The 24384-nt window shown below is 39.7% G+C and overlaps 1 non-coding gene across 1 annotated transcript; it reads right to left on the bottom strand.

The window, feature by feature from the left end:
* Positions 1–2104: 2104 nt before the first annotated feature.
* Positions 2105–2177, bottom strand: Trnaa-agc (transfer RNA alanine (anticodon AGC)). Its single transcript has one exon. It is a non-coding gene; the product is annotated as a tRNA-Ala (tRNA).
* Positions 2178–24384: the final 22207 nt, after the last annotated feature.

Below are 24384 nucleotides of genomic sequence, written 5' to 3'. Positions count from 1 at the left end.
TAGTTCACGAGACCCTATCTTGTAAAAACCCACCAAAAAGAGCTGGTGGAGTGTGTAGGCCCTGACTTCAAGCCCCAGCACCACAGAAAGAAAAAAAGATCTTTATTTTGCCTTTGCTTTCGAAAGGTATTGTCTAGAGTAGAATTCTACACTGACATTTTTTTTCTTACAGTGCCTTATGTCTGCTGCTGTACTATCTTCTGGTGTACATAGATCTGCCAAAGTTCTGCAAGAAGTCTGCTGCCATTTAAATGTTTATTTCTCTGTACACCGCCTGACATTTTGGTCTGGTTGCTTTTAGAATTTCTCTTTGCTACTGGTTTTAAGCAATTTGATTGTGCTATGGTGTTGGGTGAGGGTTCACAGAGCTTTTTAGATCTAGGGATTAATTTTTCATCAAATTTGGAAAAAAACTTTGGCTGTTATTTCCTAACATATTTTTTTCTGTCCCCCACAAACTTTCACTCTTTTCTGGGGCTCCAATGATAATGTGTGTCAAGTAGTCTGACGTTGACTTATAGCTGTTGTGCTTCCCTAAATTTTTTAAAGTCTTTTTTTCTTACTGTGTTCCATTTAGTTTCTATTGTTATAAATTCAAGTCCCCTGATCTTTGGTAGTGTTGAACTGGCTGTCAACCTCTTTTCAGATGACAATGTTAGGTAATTGTAGAATCTGTGCTAAAGTGAGAGATAATGGAGATGATACAGTTCTTTGCGCAGCATGCTCAGTGTTTACTAAGAGCCACATTTTGCCAAGCTGCAGTAAAGTATACACCAAGATGGTGACATCTGTGTAATCCACGTATGATCACATACTCAGCACCATTGTCAGTGGACTGAAGAGTTTCAACACTGCAAAGATGCCCAGTGCCTTCTGTAGCTACACACACCTGTGTCCTGCCCGGCTACTTCCTCCCAACCCCAGGCCCTGGTAACCACCAATCCACTCTCCATTTCTGAAGTAGTGTCACTCTACACCGTGATACTCTGAAATTGGCTTTTCACTCAGCATAATTTCCTGGAGATCCAGCTGAGTTATTTGCTATCCAGTGATTTTTTTTCCAGTACTGGGGTTTGAATTCAGGGCTTCATGCTTGCTGGGCAGGCACTGTCTCACTTGAGCTACTCCACCAGGCCCTTTAGTGGTGGTTATTTTTGAGATAGGATTTCACTTTATGCCTACCTGGATCCTAATGCTCCTATTTTTGCTTTCCCAAGTAACTGGGAAAACAGGCTGGGATGCCCAGCCATTTTTGATATTGGGTCTTATGAAGATTTTGCCTGGGTAGCGATCCTCCCGATCTCTACCTCCCAAGAATCTAGGATTACAGGTGTGAGCCACGATGCCTCCAGCATGTTTTAATCTCAGATATTGTACTTCCATCCCTACAAGCTTGAGCTGAATCTTTATATCTTTCGTGTTTTCTTACTATGTACACCATTTTGAACCCGTGATACAGGTTTACATTAGCTGTTTTAAAGCCCATGTCTAGTAATTTGATGCCATTTCGTATCTGTCTGTTGATTGGTTTTATTTTTATTTTGGGTCATGTTTTCCCTTAGATTATTTGCATCCATGGTAATCACATTGCAGACATTTGATCACATTGCTGACACTGTCAGTTTTATGGTGTTAGGAGCAGGATTTGCTTTTTTAGATGTTTTTGAGCCTTGTTCTGGGGTACAGCCAAATTACTTGGAAACAATTTGATCCTTTGAGGCTTGATTTTCAACTCTGTCGGGAAAGACTCGGCCTATGTTTGCTGCGGTAGCACCTATTGGTGTTAATCTTTCCCCACTCTTGTTACTGGGAATGTGCATGGGGTGTGGTTCTGTATGAAGCTTGGGGATTGCTCTACTTGCTTCTTTCCAGCATCCTCTCCAAACCTTCATGTTAATCAGTAGAGCTTCCTAACATATCTCGACCTCACAGTGCTCTATGGGGTCATCCTTACTGTTGTTCTGGGATGTCTTTGCTATGGTGGACACCTTCCATTTCAAAGTACACTTTATAATCTACTTATAAACTTCTATCATCATTGGGATCATGATTAGAATTAGATTAAATCTATTAAGAAATTTTGGGAGAATTCTTTTTTTTTTTCTGGTGGTACTGGGGTTTGAACTCAGGGCCTCATGCTTGCTAAGCAGGCGCTCTACCACTTGAGCCACACCACCAGCCCTTAAGTTTATCTAATGACAAGATCTAGTACTCCATATATTTAGATCTCCTTCATTATTTTTGTCTTTTTGTTTTATGGTGCTGGGGATGGAACCCAGGGCCTTGTACTTGCCAGGCAAGTGCTCAGTCACTGAGCTACATCCCAGCCCTTTGTTGTTTGAAGCAGGGTCTTGCTATGTAGCTCAGATTGCCTTAAACTTGCTATGTAACCCAAGCTAGTCTGAACTAATGACCCTTTTGCCTCTGCCTCCAAAGCACTGAGATTACAGCTGTGCACCACCACACCTGGCTTCCTTTAGTCTCCTTCAATAAAGCTTTGAAATGTTCTAATTAGGAGATTGAATGTTTTTATTAGATTTATTTACAAATAAAAGTACCTTATATTTTTGGTTGCTAATATAAAATTATTGTTCCTGATTGTTTCTTGCATATAGAAATGTCATTTTAATTGAGCAAAAAAAAAAATCTGCCCATTTTGCTAAACTCTATAATAATAAATTTGGTGTTTAATGTAGACAGTCTTTTCTGAAAAAATGTTTTGTTCCTTCATTTCCAATTCTTTAATTTTACTTCATTTCAGTTTTTCTGGTTTTATTACTTCTGCCTTAGAACTCCCTTTTTTCACTGCCTGCCGCCCCACCCCCAACTGAGTTCAACTGTGGAGTGGCAGCACTCTTGTGCTAGTTCTAATTTTTACAAACAGCTTTACTGAGGGATAATTTACATACTGTAAAATTTACCCACTGTGAATTTGATGATTTTAGTATACTTACAGAGCTGTGCTCCTTTATAGAGCCATGCATTATATCTACCTCCCATCAGCTGTGCTCATTTGCCCACCCTTTGATCTACTTTATAAATGAAGGTCAAAGTCAACGGTAACAAGAGGGATTGAAGTAATGGAGAAAGCATTTTTCACCCATAAGGCTGGCGTGAGCTAGAGAAATGTACGATGCTAAGAACTCTGGGGAAAGTGGAGGCCCGCCATGGGCTGCTGGTGGAGCCCAGACTGGGGAAGTCACTTCAGAAAGCCACTTGCCACTTGCCACTGCTCCCTCAAGGTCTTGCACATGTTGTCACCCAGTCTGACAGCTTTTTCCCATCACTTAGTTAGGGAGGTGTTTGTCAAGTTTCTCTTTGGTAAGCACAAAATCAAACACGCTTGCGTGCATGTTCGCATGCGGCACACCAGGAGCATGCGCACAGTCTGGCCATCTTAGCTCCCGGAGGGACTGTCTGGGTGGCAGGAGACACTGAATGTTTCATCCAGTAGTGCTTAGGCACTGGATTCCCTCTGACACCCCTCGTGCACACAGTACCCATGCTTTGAATGTACTTTCTCATTCTATTTTAGAAGGGATTACAAAGGTGTGTGAAACTAGTGAGAGAGGCTTAATGGGAGTGAAAAGCAAGCCATCTGTGTTACCTTGATCTTGGTGTTTTGGGCACTTAAAAAAAAAGTATCTCATTGTATCATCAAATCTGGAAGAAATACCCTGGCATTCTAAGATGTTTTCCCCAGGCTCTGGGCACAGATGTAATATATTTACTGATTGTATAACAACACATTTTATTTGCTGTTCATCAGTCCGTGTTGATTCAGGTTATTTCTGTTTTGTTACAATGCTGCTAGGGACATCCAGGCACAGTTTTAGTTGGAAAAAATGTTCTCATTTCTCTTGAGTCCATAGCTAAGAAGGGAACTGATGGGTCACAGAGGAGCTCTTACGTTTAGCATTTTGAGGGATGCCAAGCTTTTCTCTGCAGTGGGTGCACCACTTAACCTTCCCATCACAAACACATGAGGCTTCCAACTCCTCCACGTTCATGTCAGCACCTGTTGTTTCCATGCTTTTGACTGCAGCTGTCCTGGTGGTATTGCATTGTGCTTTTTGACTTGTGTTTCTGATGGCTAATGATGTTGGGATAAGTTTTATGTGCTCATTAACCATTTGTATATCTTCTTTGGATGTCTATTGAGATCCTTTGCCAAATAACTGGTTATTTGCCTTTTTTATTATTTTATTGAATTCTTTATTCTGGACATAAGTACACTCTTTCTCATCCTCTCAATTTCTCTTTGAAAGTGCGGCTTTTTGTGGCACTGGAATTTGAACTCAGGGCCTCGTTCTTGCTAAGTAGGGGCTCTACCACTTTGAACCATGGCCCAGCCCATTTTTTCTTTAGTTAGTGCTTGGATAGTCTTGTGTTTTTGCCCAGGCTGGCCTCTAACAGCAATCCTCCTGATCTCTATTTCCCTAGTAGTGGGAATCACAGGTGTGAGCCACCATGCCCAGTTTTAAGGTGCACCTTCGATGTACAAAAGTTTTAAATTTTAGTGAAGTCCTAATTATGTTTCTTCCCTCTGACATGTGCACATTGGATGTGGCATCTGATATCCTTTATCCAATCAATTTGCTCCTCTGTCTTCTTCCAGGGCTTTTATGTGCTTACCTCTCACCTTTAGGTAGAGTTTTTGGAGGGGTTTGGTGGCCATCGGGTATTAATTTTTTTTTTTGTGCATTATGTGAAATAGGGGTCCATGTGAATCTTTCTGGGTATGGATGCACAGTCAGGTAGTTTCCTCAAACACATGCTGGTCTGTACACAGCTTCTCTTAGGTCCTTTACACCCTGCCTTTGCAAATCCATGGCTTCTCTTCTCCACACGCTTTGTTCATGTGTGCCTAGCGGGGACTTAGGAGAGTTTATTTGAAGCCTCTTCCATTTGAGACTCCATCTCTTCTCATATAGCCTTCATTTCTCATGCATATGCAGTATTAATCTTCACCCACTGTTATTTCAGGCCTGCAATTCTGCAGGCGTCCTCTTGACCTTAAGTTGCTTTGTGCTGCATGGAGTGAAGGGTACCACCAAGTACAGATCATATAAATCCAAGTCTTACCCTGTGTGGTTTCTTTCTTTCAGGGATCATATAATCTCTGTTTGTTGTCTGCTTTTCCCCCTCACTCTATATGCCCTTTAAATTTTTTCATTCTATATTCCCTTTAAATTTTTATTTTCGAAAAGAATATGGGCTAGTGAAATGCGAGCTGTGAGCCATTTGAGGCATGGTTGCATCTCATACGATGTTATTTAGTTGTGATAACTCTCCTTTTCTTGGAGCAAATTGCTGCATCTTTTAGCTTTTGTAATGTTCTCATCATAACTTCTTTTGAATGCTGCTGTAGAATTCTAAAATTCCTCTCAATACAGGCCAAAGAAACACATTCAGTAATATTCTGTAATTCTAGTAATCCACTAGAATTTTCTTTTTCCTCCTCCATCATCTTTGGCCATCGTTCAGTTCCAAGATGAACACATCTTTTTTTTTTTTTTTGGTTGGTACGTCAGGTGGAACTTCTTTGTTGTCTTGGGAATTTCTGTTAGATTTCTCTTATGTTGGACCCCTGGTTTACTGACCCCCCCACACATCTTTCTCTTGGCTTTCTTAATTTTACAAAGCAAGCCCTCTCCCATAGTTTCATGATAATTGGTGTGCAATGGGTAAAACGTTTGAGAGCTCATATATCTGAAAATATGTTTTTCCTTTATTAGGATTGGTAGTTTGGAGAGCTATAAAAATGAAATTTGGAAGCAAATTCCTCAGAATTTTGCCTTACTGCATTGTCTCCTAGATTCTGGTGTTTTTGTTAGAGGTTGGGTAAATTCTCTTGAGTACTTTCAGGTCTTGGGGGGCTGAGATACTGACATTCTATGATTACGTGTTTTCATACAGTCACATTTCATTTTTTTCCTGTGCACTTTGCCATTCTTAATGGAATAAATTCCAATTGGTCTTGGCATATAATTCCTTTTGTACATGGCTGGTTTTCATTTGTCATTTTTTCCCTTTTTGCAGCTTATTTTATTTGAATCATTACAATTGTTGTAGTTCACTGGGTAATGTTTTGTCACCATGTGACTGATACTTTTTCCACAGGCTCCTCTGGAACTGCAGAAGGTGGTTCTGGGTTTCTGGGATTTACCGTGCACACGTATGACTTCTGTCGGTGGAGTTCTCCAGAGTCTCAATTCTGATTGTGTTTCTTATTTGATATATACGATAGGTTAATATGGGCTATCTCCTTACTTCTGCTTTCTTGAATGGTGGTTGATGTTCCCCACTCTGGGAACATTTTTTTGCTTGTGCAGACTTACCAGTGCTCTTACTCTCATGACTTTTTTCTGCACATTGTCACTGTCTCTGGACTTGCATTGGCAGATCATCCTTTGCTCTGCCATGCCTGCTTGTGTTGTTTGTTCTGGGTCAGTAAGTGGCTGGCTATTTCATGCTTCTGTGGTTGTCCTACTGCCAATATGTTGTTTGGGATATTTGCATCTCTGTTCATGAGAAGTACTTATATTTTTCCTTTCTTATCATGTCTTTGGCTGTTTGGGTCTGTTGGGTAATGCTGGCCTCACAGGATGAGCTCATAAGTAATCCCTTGGTTTCTATTTTCTGAAAGAAATTACAGAGAATTCGTATAATTTCTTGCCTAGGTGTTTGGAAGAAGGTGGGTGTAGACGCCTTCTGTTTTAGAAGGTCATTGATTATTGCTTCTATTCCTTAATAGATGTGGGCCTACTGGGATTATCTACTTTATCTTGGGATACTTTTGCTAGATTGTATCTTGCAAGGGATTGGTCTACTTGATCAGTTGGTAGGCACCTGAGTTTTAGCACAATGCTGAAAGGACTGGAGCGCACAGCCAAGTAACAAGCGTGTAAATGCAGGTCTTACCCTGCATGGTTTATTTCCTTGACAGAGAGAAGGGAATTTGTGGGCATAAGGTTATTCACACTTTCCTTTATCATCCTTTTAATGTCCACGGGGTCAGTAGTGATGCCCTTTTTTATTTCTAATATCGATAATTTTGCAGCGTTTTTGTTTTCCTAGTTACATGGTTAAAGGTTTGTCAATTTTCTTGATTTCTTTAAGGAGCCCAGCTTTTTGTTTCACTGCTTTTTTGGTGGTGATTTACTGTTTCCAATTTCATTAATTTCTGCTCTAACTTGTATTTGTTTTCTTCTGCTTATTTTGGATCTAATCTGTTCTTATTTTTCTAATTTCCTAGAATAGAAGCTATGGCACTGACTTTAGATCTTTGTTCTTTTCCAAACCCCCTTATTCAGTGCTGGAAGTCTGCTCCGGGACTTACTGCAGCCCATGGCTCTATACAAGTCATATTTTCCATTTGTTGAAAATATTTTTCAATTTCTCCTGAGACTTCTCTTCAAGGCATGTGTTATTTAGAAGTGTGCTGTTTAATCTCCAAATCCTTTTGGATTTTCCAACTGTATTTCTGCGATGGATAGCTGGCTTAACTGTATTGTCTGAGAGCAGACAATGTCTTTACATTTGTTCAGATGTTTTGTTCCACCTCCCCCTTTGGCAGCACTGGGGTTTGAACTCGGGGCCTCATGCTTGCTAGGCAGGTGCTCTACCACTTGAGCCACTCCACCAGCTCTCAGGTGTTTTATGGTCCAGAAAGTGGTCTGTCTCGATGAATGCTCCCTGACCTTCAGTAGGGTCCAGCTGACTAACGGTAACAGCTCCGTTATCCTTACTGATTCCCCGCCTGTTGGGCCTGCCCACTGTCACAGAGGATTGTTGAACTCTCCAACGGTAACTGTGGGCTCATCTGTATCTTCTGGTATTTCTAGCAGCTTTTACATGTGCTGTTGATCCTTTGCTGTTTTGCTAGTGCACATTAGGGATTCTTATGTCTTCCTTCAACACTCCTTTATCAGCATGTATGCCCCTTTATCTCTGATAACTTTCCTGGCTCTGAAGTCAGGAAAATTATTTTTTTTTTATCCTCTGTTATCTCTTACAACAAAAGTCTGTACAACTCTCTAAATAAAAACAATAAAGCAAAATAAAAATCCAAACCTATAAACAAAGCAAAAAGGACAACACCCCCCTCCATAAAATAAACAAAAAAGTCAAGAGCAAAAGATCAGTAGTCTCTTCCGTGGGTGGATGCCTCTCCTGGCCTTCAGTCTCTGCCGGCCTCCACCAAGCACAGGCTTCCTCTTCAGAACCTGTGCCCTTGCATGGGCAGTCTGTGACTGTGTCAGGCTCTCTTGGTCAGCTGTGGCAAGGCCGGTCTCCTGATGGGGTGCTTCCCATGCTATGCATCTGGGCCCCTCACACCCTGGCCTCAGCCCCTGGGCCCCACCTTAGAGTCCACCCCTGATTGCCTTCACTAGGTGCCCTGCTCAACTGTTGCTCTCTGGTCAGCTCCAGCTTTCTTTTGATTGGCGGAAGCACGGTAGATATTTCTGTATTCCTTTACTTTAAAAAATATATTTTTTATTATCATGAAAACTGTACAAAGGACTCTCATTGTGATACTTCCATACATGCATATAATGTATTTCGATCAAATTCATCCCCTCGATTACTTTTTTTTATTTTTATTGTCTTCCCTTTAAAAACAATTTTGATGGGTTTCATTATTTTGTTTCCATACATGTATATAAAGTACTTTGATCATATTTACACCCCCCTTTCATCCTGTCCTTTGTTCCTCCCCCATCTCACACCCAAACAGTCCCTCTGTATTGTACTCATGTCATTCGTTTTTTTTCAGGTCTAGATTTCAAATATGAGAGAGGACATTTTATCCCTTTACTTTTAATCCCCTTATGTATTTGTGTCTAAAGTGGAATTTCCTTAAGCAATGTGTTATGTAGTTGTGGTTTATTTTTTTTCCCCAATCCATCCTGATAGTCACTGTTTTTTCATTGGTATATTTAGATCATTGACATTTAAAGTGATTAGTTATACAGTTTAAAGTCTACCATATTTGTTATTTTTTCTATTTATTTCCCTTGTCTTTTTGTCTTCTACTCTCTCCTTTCTCTGGTTTCAGTTGAGCTTTCCTACAATACTTGTAATCCCATTTTTTCTTTTTTAACATATCAGTTATACTTATAAAAATATTTTAAATTACTTACCTTTCAGTTTATAATATACATTTGCCACTAGTTCAAGCCCACTTTGGAAGAAAACTGTACCACTTTTTAGGTAACAACAGAGTTCTCTGAATTCCTCCCCTCCACCCTATAACCATCCCATGGTAGTCATCCACTCTTCTTGATCATAAGCTATACTCACCAAACCCATTGTTACTATCATTGTTTTGAGCAAACTGTTATCAGATAAATTAAGAGTAAAATAAAATATTTGACCTCCATTTATTCCTTTTCTAATGTTCTTTCTATCTTTATATAGCTCTGAGGTTCTGACCTGTATAATCTTACTTTTCTTTTGAATAACTTAACATATCTTCAGGGCAGCTTTACTGGAAATTGATTCCTCATTTTTTTTGTTTGAGAAAGTCTTTTTTTCTCCTTTGCTTTTTAATGCTAATTTTGATTAATACAAAATTCAAATTTGGTGTTATTTTGCAATATTTTCAGTACTTAACTCTCCTCTTTTTCATGACTTCTGAACAGATGTCCTATTACAATTGCAATTTTTATCTTTGTTCTTCTATAGGCAAGATGATTATTTTCTTTCAAAATTTCCTTTGCCTTTGATTTTCTGTGGTTTGATCTATTCTTAAGAATAGATTTTTTTTTGTTTGCATTAATCCTGCTTGGCATTCTTCAAGCTTCTTGGATTTGTGGTTTGCTGTCTTTCATTAACTCAGGAAAATGTCCGTCATTACTTTAAATATTTCTTTTGTCCCTTTCTATTATTCTTCAGGTATTCTCATTCATTCTGGGTATGTTACACCTGCTACAATCGTTCCATTCCTGGGTATGCTACCCTGTCTTCATTCTTTTCTATTTTAATTTTAGTTTGGTAAGTTTTTATTAGCTCACTGATTTTTCCTTGCCATTTCCAGTCTTATCAATGAGACCACTGAATTCATTCCTCATTTGTTATAGAGTTTCTCTTTTTTTGTTTTGTTTTCTGTTTTTGAGGTAACGTGTACTTTTCTTAGAGTTTCCATCTCTGCGTACTTTATCTCCTTTCTCTTGCATATTTACCACCTTTTCTATTGTGGCCCATATCATAGTATCATGGTTTTAAATTCCTGGTCTGATAATTGTCTAATAATTCTAAAGTCTCTGTTTTATCTGAGTTCTCCATCTCTTCAAATTGTGTGGTTTTTTTTCCCTTCAGTGTTTTTCAGTCTGCCTTATGTTTTTTTTTTGAATTGAAAACTAGGCATCACTTACTGAATAAGTAAGTGATCTTTGGAGTGCATTTTTATGCCTCTCTGGCTAGAAGTTAGGTCATATTTACTGTTTGCTGTGCTATGATTAGGTCTCAGTCATTTAATGAGCTATGACCTTCATAGGTGCTTCTCAACTTTCCTCCTTCCACCCCCAGAGGAGAGATGATCTTTGTGGTTGGAGTAGGCACTTTGGGTGAATAAGATTCAGGGCATACTTCAACCAAATTGCCTGGTTTTAGCACAATCCGCTACTTCAAACTGGCTTGATGCCATTAATGTATTGGGTAAGATCTTACTTTCCAGTTTCTGGCTTTTCTTTTCTAGATATTATGCTATGCTAAATCATGCGCACCTGTCCATCTATCTGCTTTCCATCTTCCATTTTATATCTCTCATCTGGTGTTATCTTCGCTCTCTGGCCTTACGGGTTTTGCCTTTTAAAAATGTTATGTTAGTGAAAGTAGAGAGAAAAACGTGTTTTTTCTATATGACATAATTAAGTGCAAATCTCTTTTTCATTATTACTTCTAAGGTCTTTTTGATTTGTGCACTGGACTGATCCAGAATAATTTCTTAGAATAATCCTAGATTTGGGTGGATACTTTTACACAGTAAATGGTACACTCACTTCATCTTCCTTTCAATACCATTAGTTAACATGCATTGAAAACTTAATATGTGATTGATATTGAACTAAACCATTTCCACATCTTGTCCCATTTAAAGTTCATGAAAATTGTATGGGGTAGAACTATTATCGTGCTGTGTCACATAGAGGAAAATGAAACTTGAAACATGAAATAATACACTAACACAACTAGCCAGTGGAAGAGCCTTGATATGATCTGAGCAACTCAGCTCCAGCACTCAGCACTTCAGGGATACAAATCTCCATGCCTGGAAAGGACGAAGGGTATCGATGTATAATTCTAATAGAAATATTCTGGGTTTGCACAAAAGCTGTCTTGTCAATAATGATATCTTGCAATCAGCTATGGAGCTTCCAATTTTGGTAACAGCAGGCTATGCAATTTTGAATGATGCTACCAGTGAAGAAGACTGAAAGTGCCACATACAATATCTGGCTGAGGGCATCAGATTGTTTCTAAGACAATGAAGTATTAGCTCACGTTCACACAGCCAGTGAAAGGGTCAGGAGACCAGCGTGAACCATGACACCCAGAGCTCAACTTCTCCCTGCCTTCTGTACTTATAGATGGTGACTGATATCTTCAGGATATCTCAGCCTTCTGATTAAGGACAAAGTAATAAAAAAAAAAGAAGGCTTGCTTCCATTATCTGTTATGAACCTTATATGTCAGGCTCCAAGGCATAATTTTTGATATATGACTTTGGCTGCTAAAGAGGCTGTCCATACTTATGCCTCTGGACAGATAGGCTTTGAAAGGATAAGATAATCACCAAGGGACCCTTTTCTCTTGACCCTTTTGCAAAGGGGGTTGTCTGATGTCAGGACGGGACATAGAGACATACGGTGTGATTTTTTTGGTTGAAATTGTGAAGACTTCCATGTTTGAATAAGGCATGATATGGCTTTTCCTGAAGACCATTGCAGGAGAACGCTATTTCCCAAAGAAAATCTTCCATGTTTCAATAAGGCAGAAGAATCTTGATATTCTATTTAGTGACTTCAGGGCCAAGGCTACTGAACTAATTGTTCTTGTATCAGCATAGAGTTTGAATCTATTTAAGTGTACTTTCTTAAATCAGTAATATTCATACCCTACTTTCCCTCCTCTGCCCTCTTTCATTAATCTGCTGGTCAGATGGCCCTGATTTAATCTTATAAATAAAGTAGAGAAAATGAAGTGCTTTGAAGTCTCTTGTGTTTTCCCCCACACAATAAGAAAGGGTCAGCTTCCTGCATTGCAGCATCCCACAAACCTGACTTACAGATCTAATGGAATCTTAATACAAAATGTTACCACCATCAACCTACTTCCTCTGCTATTCTTCAAAGGCACTCCCTTTTCTTGCTGATTAACTTAATGCCCTAAATTTGGACTAAAACCTTTCAAATTCTTTACCAGCATATGTCTAGGTGCTAATTAGCGCAGATTAATTAAAAGCATTCCTGCTGAGCTGATGGGTAGTATGCAGCCTTAGGACAGGCAGGTTATGTGATAATTTGGAGATCACCTCCTGGGTGTTTTTGGCCTTTGGAGCTTTTAGGGCATGGCTAAAATTTGGCGTGAACTCTTTACTTTCCAGGGTGCTTGGGGGAAGGAAAAGTAGGCTTGGTATCTTCCTTGAAGACCTCTTCTACTACTGTAGTAAGTGCCATGAACCCAGCAAAGCAGAGAAGCAAAGAAGAAACCGGGTATGGCTAGGTGTGGTTAGGAGACATTGAGGAAAATGCAAATGCAAACCACAGCTTTATCAGGAAGCAAACGTGCTTTCACTTGAGTAGAGTTCAGAGAAGTAGAGAAGTAGAGAAGAGAGAAAAACCGAAAACAGAGGGCTTGACCCAAGGTATGAAAAGGTGTTTGCTTGGTCCGCGTTTCACCAGCAGAGGTAAAAATGACATGGGCTGACTTTAGACCATGGCCACATTGGGACAGAAGCTGACTGCCTCACTTGAAGCCACTATGTTCTTCCTGTCTCCTGCCCTTCTATTTCCCAGAAATCCCCTTCTCCGCCACAAAGGCTCCCTCCATGACAGGCTGTCTCTTCTCTCTGAGGTGTTTTCTCCTTATAGCTTCTGCTTCATCTGGCTCCTTCTCAACTTCCTTTGAAGTCACTGGGGCAGACAAAATTCTTCTGGGTGGCATCTCAGCAGAGGCCTGCTGAGACTTTTCTAAATATTAACACTAGTGCTAATGAACAGGCACTGTGTCTTTCACCAGCACACGGAATGCCCAGTGCTGTCTTTCCTTTAGCATCTTCTACAGAGTGTAATGGCTGAAGCTCCTTGGAGCTGATGGGACAGCCAAGATTCCTCTCACACACAATAAGAAGGGCTGTCCAGAGCTCGGCCTTTGCCAGTCTTGCTCCATAGAGACGTTTGACCAGCAGGGTTTTCAGCTGGAAAAGCAATAATAACACCTTATTAGAAAAATCTTTAGTGATTTAATTGAGAAGTTAAAAGCATCCAGTTGACTAAACTTTCAGCACAAAACCAAGGTGTTGAAAGAACAGGTTCCCCCAGGCACAAATGGTGTGTCCCATGCATTTCCAGCCTTGCCTTGTCAGCCATTTTCCTGCCAAGGACAGACTGGGAGATGGTGAAATACAGATGTGCACGTTTACTTTAGTAAAACCACCAGATTTAATATTGGTGTCTTATTTTTCTCCAACCAATGCTGTGTGCCTATCAGGTGTTAGGCACTCTTGGTTAGGTGAAGGGAGAGGACATGGTGGTGGCCCGCATGGAGTCCCTACTCATCATCCCTTGACCATGAGGAAGCAGTCTTTATCCACATTCACCCTGGTGGCTGCAGTCACAGATCCCATGAAAGATGGTTGGAGAAATCTACTGTGATTAAAACTTGTGAGGTGTAGGAACCTTCACTGAATGAGTTTAGTTGCTGAACACTTAATGGGGTTTTTAAATTAAATTTAATTTTTTTGGAGGAGTTTGACATAGAGCAATTTCAGGTGAGAGTAGGTAGAGAGCTGGTGAGAGTAAGTAGAGAGCTTGGGAGAGATTTGTCAAAACTTAGAGATGCTTGGTTTGGTATGTGAAGCAGGTCTATGGTTGAAGTTGTCTGTGGCTTTATTTTTCTAGAACACAGTTTAAGTCAGATATTGCTAAAGCAGATTGAGTTTAAATGATTTGTGTGTCAAGATGTAATTTCTATGTAGTCTATGTGTTTTGCAAGACTATACTATGTGTTTTGTGGTTTCTGTAGCTTGTTTTGCATGTGGTGATTCCATCCCTCAGCCCTGACTTCTGGTTGACTTAAGACAAGATTGATTATAGGGGAGTCTGCATTCTCACCATGGTGTTGGGCTGTAGATCTGCATTGCTGGCCAAAGTGTTGACAGCTATGTTGGAGGACGCTTGAGTTTCAACAAACCTTATTAAGATTTTGTAGCTTCTGTTGAATTGTTTCAGACTATGTGGATTGCACATTTGAACCCTGCAACCATGCAAATACAAAAAGAAGGATCTGGATCACAGTGTGCAGCCCATTTTTAAGCTAAGACTCAAGAATAGGCAAATTAAACCAGAGGACATATCCCTTCCCTGATCTGTGAAGCCTGTAATAGCAGACTAACAAATTAGCCAAATGGTTTCACTTTACAATTTCTTTGTGTGTTTTTCATATCTTTGTAGGGATATGGAACATTCTGGAAATGCATGTGGGGATTAACTACAACATTCTTCCCATAAAAGGCACAAGATTCACCTTGAAATCTGTGTCTGACTAGGGCTGCTCTTCTTAGAACCACTGTGGGGTCAATCTTGTGACATTCTCTGATGAGGAGTGGTGTGCTCAGCATCACACATAGAATTTGCCACACATTTCTGCCCACATTAAAGTTTGATGTCAGGAGATACAAGGAAAGAAAATGTAGCCCAGAGTAGTGGTTATGTTCACAAATTGAGAATCAGTGTTTCTTCTTCATGAATTCAGTTGTTTAAAGAGAGATTTCTGTTTCTCTGAGAGTAAACTGATGGCTCAAAATGGACCCTGAGTGACATGAGGGACTATCCTGAAGGCAGCAATCTGTTTACCAAGAAAGCAAGTCCCTGTTCAATTTGCAGTTGGCAACAACAAGGTTTTTCTGATGGAATCTTACACCAGTCATCAGGGGAAGACCTAAATACTCTCACAGGGTTACACGGCATGCCATGCTACCTGCACGCGATCACGATATGGTTCAAGATGATGGAATTTAGAGAAGAAAAGCGATTTCATATATCTATGGTGGAAGAGAGAGGAGTTGCATTTAGTCATAAAATCTTCTTGTTAGGTTTATAAAAATGAGGCAACTTCCACCTGTATACCCATTTATTAGTTCTCTAATATGTTTTATTTCTTTGAGAGTTTGGTCAAAATGTAGGTACTATGAAATATACAAATCTCTTCCCAAGTAGTGATGTGAGAAGGGACTTAGACTTTTGGCTGCCTGGTTTGATGTGGTATTTGCCATATAAAAAGTTATGGAGTGACTGAGTCTATCTAGGAAACTGAATCATTTAAATAACTAAAGAGTACTGCATGACACCCTCGGGAAAATGAATGCTGGTCAAATTCGGGAAAATGAATGCTGGTCAAATGAAAGTGGCTACTGCCCAAATGAAACCATTGAAAGGTGGCTCAGTGAAGACATAATGAACATCCTTGACCAAAAAGGAAATGCAAATCACAACGACAGAGATTCCACCTTGCCCCTGTCAGAACAGTGTTCATCAGTAACACAAACAACAAATGCTAGCAAGGATGTGGGGAAAAGGAACCCTTCTACACGGTGGTGGGGATGTAAATTAGTGCAACCACTACGGAAAGCAGTGTGGAGGTCCCTCAAAAAACTAAGAATGGAACTTCCATATGATCCAGCAATACCACTCCTGGGCCTATATCCAAAGGAATGTGCTTTAGGGCACAACAGAGCCACCTGCACACCCACGTTTATTGCAGCACTATTTACAATTAGTCAAGTTTGGAAACAGCCCAGATGCCCCACGATTGATGAATGGAGTAAGAAAATGTGGCATATACACACAATGGAATTTTATTTAGTCATAAAGAGGAGTGAAATTATGTTGTTTGCAGGTAAATGGATGGAACTGGAGAACTTCACGTTAAGTGAAGTAAGTCAGGCTCACAAAATTGAAGGTTGTCTGTTTTCTCTCATATGTGAAAGCTAGACTGTAAGTTAAATGTGTACATATATAAATGTATACATATATACATATATATTCACTATATATCTATTCACTATAGATATATATAGAAAGAACAAGATTGTGTTCGTGGGTCTGTTTCAGGTGACTACGGAGGCAGGAGAGGGAAAGAAAATATTAGAGAATGAAAAATATTGAAACAACCATCTATATATGAATATAATATAACCTAATGCACTGTGAGTTGTTGAGTATTAGGGGAGCATGGCGATAGAGAATGAGTAAGTAATTGGGTTAGTTTGATTAAAGCACATTGTATACAGGCCTGAAGTGCTAAGATAAAACCCTCTTGCACTGTCAATATTCACTTTTTAAAAAGTGAAGGACAGGAGGGTAAAACTGTTTTTTTTCTGGAGATGGGTACCAGTGGGAAGTAGGGGGCATAAGAGTAAATGAGGGGAGATTCCAAGATGGCGGCTAGAGGTAGGAAGCAGAAAGCGAGCCTCCTATAGTGAAATCTTGGAGAGACGCTGGAGACACACTTTGCAGGCATAATCACCGAGAAAATAACTTTGACTCCTCCACATCTCCAGCCGGTGCAGAGAATCTCCACTTCACGTTAAACGGAGAACCGAGGAGGCCCCCGGGGCCGCCAGTGGCCGGCGCCCATACGGCTTGGGAAGACGCGGACCAGGTGAGCTTCGCGGTACCGCGGTTCCCCCACAGACAAGCCTGGGCCAGAGCAGCATAGCCCCCTGGACAGACTGACCTCCACCCGGGAAAAAAAGAGAAACTGAGTACTAAGCAATAAGAACAGTTAAGGCACGCTGGAAAGAGGGTGGGGCGCCCTGAGCGCTGAAGATTGGGGGAAGGGAATCCTTCCCGGGACTGTAAAGAAACGAGCCGGGCGGGCCGGAGAGGCTCTGGCGGGAGCGGGGCGCGCCAGCAACCAGGAGCGGGGACGCTTGTGAGAGGAGGGAAGACCCACTTCCCACGTGAACTGTAAATAAACACGCAGGCCTGACAACGCGGGGCAGTGTCGCCTTTCCCAGTGCTTGGAAAGGGAAAAGCCTGTAGCAGAGGCCCCCCTCCCCCGCACAGGAGAACTCTGAGCAAACAAAGCCTGTGGGACCAGGTGAGTGCTAAGCTCACCCCAGAGATCTGCATAAATAACGCCGCCAGCTACAGGCTGAGAGCAGCAGGCAGGCAAGCCACAGTTGCAGATACCACTCTCAGAACTGCCTCCAGACGCTTTTTTTTCTTTTTCTCCCTACCTTTGATGAGAGAACAACCGAATTACACCTGCAAGCCGAAAAACTTACTGAAACTATTGCATTTGAACTGGGGACACTTGGTGGGGCTTTTTTTAAATTTTTTCTTCTGTGTGTGTGTGAGTGTAGTTTTGTTCTACTTTATGCATCCCCTTTGATGAGACAACTACAGAACAACATCTGAGGCACCAACTCCAGGACTGGAGATTAAGACGGACATCCAAATTATTAAGACTGAAATTGCATTGCATATAAACTTGGAAGTTTTTTGGTTTTTTTTTTTTTAATTTCCTATTTTCCATTTTATTTTAATTCACTTTTATAAATAGATATTACTTTCATATACTTATTTTTTATTTTTTTTATCTTTGATTTTCAATCCTCTCTCTGTCTCTCTATTGTCTGTTCAGCTTACTGTCGATTAGTACACTAACACTCCCTGTTTATACCTTTGAAACTCTCTTGTCTGATACCTTGTTCTGCTTTCTCCCTCTTGTCTGTATATTTGTTTTCCCCTTTTCTTTAACTTCTTGCTTTCCATCTCAGCTCACTCTTCCGTTCTCAATATTACCATTGTTATTATTACAAGCTAGAAAATACTTAATTACACACAGTACAGGGACAGTAACAACACCAAGGACAATGACAGGAAGACAGAAAAAACAAGGAAACCAGTTTCCCCACAGCAAAAAATTAGTACAGGAACCAGAGGGGAATGAAGAGAACAGAAACTCAGAGCCAGACTCCAACAAAATGAAGATAAACTATGCCAAAGGACCCAATGAAGCCTACAAGAATAATTTAAAAGAAGACATACTACAAGTACTCAATGAGAATTTTATAGAGATGATACTGGATAGGGTCAACCAAAATGTACAGGAGACACTCAAGAAATTCCAAGACAATAAAAATAGAGAATTTGAAAAAGCAAAAGAAGAAATAAAGGAAACCATAGAAGCACTGTATAAACACCAAAGTGAAAGAGAGAACACAATGAATAAATGGATAAATGAACTCAGGACAAAAATAGACAACAATAAAGAAGAAAACAGCCAGGATATGGAAAACCTCAGAAAAAAGAACGAAACAGAACTGCAAAACAAAACGGAAAGCCAATCCAGCAGAATAGAACAAACAGAAGACAGAATCTCAGAACTTGAAGATGAAATGGTAATTAAAGGAAAAACCGAAGAACTATTAATTAAACAACTCAAGACCTGTGAAAAGAAAATGCAAGAACTCACTGACTCCATCAAAAGACCAAACTTGAGAATCATGGGCATCGAAGAAGGAGAAGAGGTGCAAGCGAAGGGAATGCGTAATATATTCAACAAAATAATAATGGAAAATTTCCCAAATCTAGAGAAAGATATTCCCATACAGATGCAAGAGGCCTCCAGGACACCAAACAGACCAGATCAAACTACAACCACCCCACGACATATCATCATTAAAACAACAAGTTCAGAAACTAGGGAAAGAATATTGAAGGCTATAAGAGATTAAAAACCAAATAACATACAAAGGTAAACCCATCAAAATCACAGCAGACTTCTCAACAGAAACATTAAAAGCAAGAAGAGCGTGGGGTGAGATCTTCCGGGCACTGAATGAAAATAACTTCAACCCAGGGATACTCTACCCAGCAAAGCTATCATTCAAAATAGATGGAGCAATAAAAGTCTTCCATGATAAGCAGAAACTAAAACAATATGTGACCACAAAGCCACCATTACAAAAGATTCTGCAAGGGATCCTGCACACAGAAAGTGACACCCAACTTAACCATGAAAAGGCAGGCAGCACCAAACCACAGGATAAGAAAAAGCAAGACAGTAGAGAGTAACATCAAGTTAGGTACACACAATCAAACCTTCAAACAACTAAGATAACTAAATGGCAGGAATCACCACATACCTATCAGTACTAACACTTAATGTCAATGGACTTAATTCACCCATCAAAAGACACCGTTTGACAAAATGGATTAAAAAAGAAGATCCAACAATTTGTTGCTTACAGGAGACTCATCTCACCGACAGAAATAAGCATATGCTTAGGATGAAAGGCTGGAAGAAGATTTACCAAGCCAATGGCCCCCGAAAACAAGCAGGAGTAGCAATACTTATCTCTGACAAAGTAGACTTCAAACCTACATTGATCAAACGAGATAAAGAAGGACATTCCATACTAATAAAAGGGGAAATAGACCAAAAGGAAATAATAATCATCAATCTGTATGCACCCAATGTCAACGCACCCAATTTCATCAAACATACCCTAAAAGACCTAAAAGCATATATAAACGCCAACACAGTGGTTGTGGGAGACTTTAACACTCCATTATCATCAATAGATAGGTCATCCAAACAAAAACTCAATAAAGAAATCCAAGATCTAAAATATGCAATAGATCAAGTGGACCTAGTAGACGTCTATAGAACATTTCATCCAACCTCTACACAATATACATTCTTCTCAGCAGCCCATGGAACCTTCTCCAAAATAGATCATATCCTAGGGCACAAAGCAAGCCTCAGCAAATATAAGAAAATAGAAATAATACCGTGCATACTATCTGACCACAATGCAGTAAAAGTAGAACTCAACAACAAAAGTAAAGACAAAAAACATGCAAACAGCTGGAAACTAAATAACTCATTACTTAATGAAGAATGGATCATCGATGCAATAAAAGAGGAAATTAAAAAGTTCCTAGAAGTCAATGAAAATGAAAACACAACCTACCGGAACCTATGGGACACAGCTAAGGCAGTCTTGAGAGGAAAGTTTATAGCCATGAGTGCATATATTAAAAAGATTGAAAGATCCCAAATCAATGACCTAATGATACATCTCAAACTCCTAGAAAAACAAGAACAAGCAAATCCCAAAACAAATAGAAGGAGAGAAATAATAAAAATAAGAGCTGAAATCAACGAAATAGAAACCAAAAAAACCATACAAAGAATTAATGAAACAAAAAGTTGGTTCTTTGAAAAAATAAACAAGATCGACAGACCCCTGGCAAACCTGACTAAAATGAGGAGAGAAAAAACCCAAATTAGTAGAATCAGGAATGCAAAAGGGGAGATAACAACAAACACCATCGAAGTCCAGGAAATCATCAGAGACTACTTTGAGAACCTATATTCAAATAAATTTGAAAATCTAAAAGAAATGGACAGATTTCTAGATACATATGATCATCCAAAACTGAACCAAGAGGAAATTAATCACCTGAATAGACCTATAACACAAAATGAAATTGAAGCAGCAATCAAGAGTCTCCCCAAAAAGAAAAGTCCAGGACCTGATGGATTCTCTGCTGAATTCTATCAGACCTTTAAAGAAGAACTGATACCAACCCTCCTTAAACTGTTCCATGAAATAGAAAGGGAAGGAAAACTGCCAAACACATTTTATGAAGCCACTATTACACTTATCCCAAAACCAGGCAAAGACACCTCCAAAAAGGAGAACTATAGGCCAATCTCCTTAATGAACATTGATGCAAAAATCCTCAACAAAATAATGGCAAACCGAATTCAGCAACACATCAAAAAGATTATCCACCACGACCAAGTAGGCTTCATCCCAGGGATGCAGGGGTGGTTCAACATACGAAAATCAATAAACGTAATAAACCACATTAACAGAAGCAAAGACAAAAACCACTTGATCATCTCAATAGACGCAGAAAAAACCTTTGATAAGATCCAACATCATTTCATGATAAAAGCTCTAAGAAAACTAGGAATAGAAGGAAAGTTCCTCAACATTATAAAAGCTATATATGACAAACCTACAGCCAGCATTATACTTAACGGAGAAAAATTAAAACCGTTCCCTCTAAAATCAGGAACCAGACAAGGATGCCCACTATCTCCACTCCTATTCAACATAGTACTGGAATTCCTAGCCAGAGCAATTAGGCAAGAAGAAGGAATAAAAGGAATACAAATAGGTAAAGAAACTGTCAAAATATCCCTATTTGCAGACGACATGATCCTATACCTTAAAGACCCAAAAAACTCTACTCAGAAGCTTCTAGACATCATCAATAGCTATAGCAAAGTAGCAGGATATAAAATCAACATAGAAAAATCATTAGCATTTCTATACACTAACAATGAGCAAACGGAAAAAGAATGTATGAAAACAATTCCATTTACAATAGCCTCAAAAAAAATCAAATACCTAGGTGTAAACCTAACAAAAGATGTGAAAGACCTCTACAAGGAAAACTATACACTTCTGAAGAAAGAGATTGAGGAAGACTATAGAAAGTGCAGAGATCTCCCATGCTCATGGATTGGTAGAATCAACATAGTAAAGATGTCGATACTCCCCAAAGTAATCTACATGTTTAATGCAATTCCCATCAAAATTCCAATGACATTCATTAAAGAGATTGAAAAATCTACTGTGAAATTTATATGGAAACACAAGAGGCCACGAATAGCCAAGGCAATACTCAGTCAAAAGAACAATGCAGGAGGTATCACAATACCTGACTTCAAACTATATTACAAAGCAATAACAATAAAAACAGCATGGTACTGGCACAAAAACAGACATGAAGACCAGTGGAACAGAATAGAGGATCCAGATATGAAGCCACACAACTATGAGCAACTTATCTTTGACAAAGGAGCTAAAAATATACGATGGAGAAATAGCAGCCTCTTCAACAAAAACTGCTGGGAAAACTGGTTAGCAGTCTGCAAAAAACTGAAACTAGATCCATGTATATCACCCTATACCAAGATTAACTCAAAATGGATCAAGGATCTTAATATCAGACCCCAAACTCTTAAGTTGATACAAGAAAGAGTAGGAAATACTCTGGAGTTAGTAGGTATAGGTAAAAACTTTCTCAATGAAACCCCAGCAGCACAGCAACTAAGAGATAGCATAGATAAATGGGACCTCATAAAACTAAAAAGCTTCTGTTCATCAAAAGAAATGGTCTCTAAACTGAAGAGAACACCCACAGAGTGGGAGAAAATATTTGCCAATTATACATCAGACAAAGGACTGATAACCAGAATATACAGGGAACTTAAAAAACTAAATTCTCCCAAAACTAATGAACCAATAAAGAAATGGGCATGTGAACTAAACAGAACTTTCTCAAAAGAAGAAATTCAAATGGCCAGAAAACACATGAAAAAATGCTCACCATCTCTAGCAATAAAGGAAATGCAAATTAAAACCACGCTAAGATTCCACCTCACCCCTGTTAGAATAGCCATCATCAGCAACACCACCAACAACAGGTGTTGGCGAGGATGTGGGGAAAAAGGAACCCTTTTACACTGTTGGTGGGAATGTAGACTAGTACAACCACTCTGGAAAAAAATTTGGAGGCTACTTAAAAAGATGGACATCGATCTACCATTTGATCCAGCAATACCACTCTTGGGGATATACCCAAAAGACTGTTACTCCAGAGGCACCTGCACATCCATGTTTATTGCGGCACTATTCACAATAGCCAAGTTATGGAAACAGCCAAGATGTCCCAGCACTGACGAATGGATTAAGAAAATGTGGTATTTATACACAATGGAATTTTATGCAGCCATGAAGAAGAACGAAATGTTATCATTCGCTGGTAAATGGATGGAATTGGAGAACATCATTCTGAGTGAGGTTAGCCTGGCTCAAAAGACCAAAAATCGTATGTTCTCCCTCATATGTGGACATTAGATCAAGGGCAAACACAACAAGGGGATTGGACTATGAGCACATGATAAAAGCGAGAGCACACAAGGGAGGGGTGAGGATAGGTAAGACACCTAAAAAACTAGCTAGCATTTGTTGCCCTTAACGCAGAGAAACTAAAGCAGATACCTTAAAGCAACTGAGGCCAATAGGAAAAGGGGACCAGGAACTAGAGAAAAGGTTAGATCAAAAAGAATTAACCTAGAAGGTAACACCCACACACAGGAAATCAATGTGAGTCAATGCCCTGTATAGCTATCCTTATCTCAACCAGCAAAACCCCTTGTTCCTTCCTATTATTGCTTATACTCTCTCTACAACAAAATTAGAGATAAGGGCAAAATAGTTTCTGCTGGGTATTGAGGGGGGGAGTGGGAGGGGGTGGAGTGGGTGGTAAGGGAGGGGGTGGGGGCAGGGGGGAGAAATGAACCAAGCCTTGTATGCACATATGAATAATAAAAGAAAAATGAAAAAAAAAAAAGAGTAAATGAGGGTGAATATGATCGATGTATTTTTTATTCACATATGAAATTAGAAGATTGAAACCTGTTGAAATTTTTCTAAGAAGTGGGAGAGGGGAGAAGAGGGGTATGATGGAGGAGGGTAAATCTAACTAAGATACATTGTAAGCACATATGTAAGTATTACAATACATCCCCTGTACAGTATTATATGCTAATAAAAAAGATGGTCCAATGGTATGTTTTAGATAAATCACAAGTGAGCTATAACCAGTATTATACCCACCCACAAGAGTGAGTCGGGCTCTCCTGGCAATATTAAGGTGGAGGTATTCTAAGCAGAAGGCTGGAAGCTTCGACCTGCAGAGAGGAAAGACAGTGGCTCGGGAAGTTAGGAGCATAGCATGCAAAATGGTCACGCCATCAAAGGTTTGAGGTGTGTGAGGGCTTGGACTGAAGTTAGATGGGAGCTGTCTACTTCATGTTGCCACATCTTTTGGAAAACTGTATGTGTCTGGAGGATGTTTTAAAGACACAAGGAATGTGGCCTAAGGAAGGCTGGTTTCTCTTTGAGGAGACATAAATCTGAGGACTGACACATTATAAATAAGCCATGGATTGTTGGTCAGTAGGACTTGAAAGAGCCCTTTCCATGACCTTCAAGAGCCGCCTTCCTCTTACATCTGTTCCAGAAGACTCGGTCTCTGGGTTTCAGTGCATGTATGGGTT

Source organism: Castor canadensis, chromosome 4, assembly GCF_047511655.1.
Source record: "Castor canadensis chromosome 4, mCasCan1.hap1v2, whole genome shotgun sequence".
In the NCBI taxonomy this organism is placed as follows: Eukaryota; Metazoa; Chordata; class Mammalia; order Rodentia; family Castoridae; genus Castor; species Castor canadensis.
This window is presented reverse-complemented; position numbering and strand designations above follow the sequence as displayed.